The 2,723-nt window shown below is 38.4% G+C and overlaps 1 pseudogene; it reads left to right on the top strand.

The window, feature by feature from the left end:
• The first annotated feature begins 308 nt into the window (after nt 1–308).
• On the top strand, nt 309–966 carry LOC123954889 (annotated as a pseudogene).
• Nucleotides 967–2,723: the final 1,757 nt, after the last annotated feature.

The raw sequence follows: 2,723 nt of genomic DNA, 5'->3' as shown, positions 1-2,723 counted from the left end.
GCAGAGAGGCAGGCAGAGAGAGGGGGAGAAGCAGGCTCCCTGCAGAGCAGAGAGCCCGATGCGGGGCTCGATCCCAGGACCCTGAGATCATGACCTGAACCGAAGGCAGAGGCTTAACCCACTGAGCCACTCAGGTGCCCCTCTGCTTAATTTTGTGGTGAACCTAAAACTGCTCTTAAAAAATAGTCTTTTTTTTTTTTTTTCCAAAGGTATAAACTCCTGAGAGTCTCAGTCTCATTGCCGTTGCTCAGAGAATGCTGAAGCCCCTTCTTTCCACCACCACCCACTACAGAACCAAACATCCAGTCATGGATAGAAATGAGCTGGGGCAGAGGGCCAAACTAGCTGAACGACCAAGTGATATAATTACATGGCAGCCTGCATGAAGCCTGTAACTGAACGAAAAGCTGAATTATTCAATGAGGAGAGGAATCTTCTCTCAATTGTTTATGAAAATGTTGTGGGAGCCCATAGTTCATATTGGAAAGTCATCTCAAGTATTGAGCAAAAGATGGAAGGTGCTGAGAAAAACAGCAGATGATCTGAGAATACAGAGAGAAAACTGAGACTGAGCTAAAAGATGTCTGCAATGATGTACATTCTGTTTTGGGAAAGTTTTTGATCCCCAACACTTTGCAGGTGAGCAAAGTCTTCTATTTGAAAATGAAAGATGACGACTACTTTTACTAGCCGGGGTTTCTGCTAATGATAATTAGAAGGAGATTGTGAATCAGTCATAACAGGCATACCAAGCAGCTTTTGAAATCAGCAAAAAGGAACTGCAACCAACACATCCTATTAGGTTGGGTCTGGCCCTTAACCTATCTGTGTTGTTATGATAAGATTCTGAGCTCCCTGTACAAAGCCTGCTCTCTTGCAAAGACAGCTTTTGATAAAGCCATTGTTGAACTTGATACAGTAAATGAAAAGTCATACCAAGACAGTTTTTTTGTGGTGCCTGGGTGACTCAGTTGGTTAGGTGTCTAATTTTGGCTCAGGTCATGATCTTGGGGTCCTGGGCTCCAGCCCTGTATCAGACTTCCTGCTTAGCAGTGAGTCTGCTTGTCCCTCTCCTTCCGACCCTGCCCCGACTTGTGAGCTCCCTTTCTCTCTCTCTCCTGCTCAAAGAGATAAAATCTTAAAAAAAAAAAAAAAAAGAAAAGAAAAGAAAAAAATACAGCACACTAATCATGCAATTACTCAGAGGAAAGTTGACATTGTGGAAATTGGATACCCAAGGAGACAAAGTTGAATTAATGCAGAAGAAAGAGGGGAAAATTAGCTAGCCTTCCAACTTTTGTCTTCCTCATCCCCAAATTTACACAGACCATTTGTCATTCATGCTGTCCCACAAATAGTTTTTTGTTTATGATTTATGACAGGTTTATGTTACTTCTATTTGAATTCCTATTCTTCCCATGTGGTTTTTATGTTTAATATTAGGGTAGTAGAGCCAGTTAAGATTTAGGGAGGTACCTGTTTTCATCTTGGGGTGGCCAATATGGGGATGTGGAACTTTTATACTAGTTATAAATGTTTGGTGTAATACTTTTGGTACATTGTGACTTCACAAAGTACTTTTTGTGAAAACTGCTTTCATGTCTAAGCAGAGAAAACTGCTTACATATTGATTTGTCCTGGTGGGGAATAAAAGGAATAACTGGTTCCAGACACAGGTGTAGTTATTGTGGATACTTTAAGTCTGGGGCACTTACAAGGCTGTAGTAGAAATAGGTGCCCCGTGGATATTACAGGTTGAACTTCATGTATCTGTGGAATACGCATTCTCAATGTGCACATCTTTGACTACAACTGCAGAAGTGTTCCTTTCATTGTGACCCAATTTACTCTGAATAAGGGCAGAAACGGTTCATATTCCATTATTTGTAAAGTTCCCTGCTGTTTGCTTTCATTACTTTTGCAACACTCATTTTATTTAAATATTTTATGCAACCTAAGAACAAATGTACAAGTAAAAATGCAGTAGAAATGAATTGCTTGATATCCATTACTTTATGTATATTAAGCACAACAGCAAAATAAAAATCCCATGGATTTAACTTCTTTTGGGTTGTTTTTTCTTTCTTTTGTGATTTTTTTTGATACTTGCCTAACATGCATGTGGTATAAAAATAGTTAACAGGGAAGTAACTTGAGATGATAACTAGCTTTGTTTAATGTCTTATGAAATTTTGATGAGCAAGCCAAGCATACTTGTAGAGAGCATGTATTAAATTCATGTAGGTGGAATAAAAGTTTATGATTGGACTTTTCAACTACTTTATAGTTTTTCAAGTAACTTAGTCTTTTGGTTCTGAAACTTCTCTAAAGGAAATTGTATATTTTTAGAAATTCATTCCTTATTCTCTCTTGGCAGCCGAGGGCTTGTAACAAGTTTAAATACAAAATTTATCATAATAATAAAAACAACAAGGTATAAACTGCTCAAGACAAAAAAGACAGGGAAGGAAACAAAGTTTTGAAAGATGGAAAAAAGATGAAACAAATAGCAACTGACTTAGTAAGTCAGAGAAAGTTAAAGCCCAACTACCTGGAAAGTGAGATGCCAATGAAAAACAAGCACATTTGTTCTACTAAACTCTAGAAAGATTCAGGAATTAGAGGTATCAGGTGACTTTGAAGACTAAAGGACAAGATAGGGTGAGCACAAGAGGACTGATTTTTGAGTCTGTAATGGGAGCATTGAAAGTTTAGATGTCCTC

Source organism: Meles meles, chromosome 1 (genome assembly GCF_922984935.1).
Source record: "Meles meles chromosome 1, mMelMel3.1 paternal haplotype, whole genome shotgun sequence".
Taxonomy (NCBI): Eukaryota; Metazoa; Chordata; class Mammalia; order Carnivora; family Mustelidae; genus Meles; species Meles meles.
Note: the sequence above shows the minus strand (reverse complement) of the source record. Positions and strands in the feature narration are given on the sequence as shown.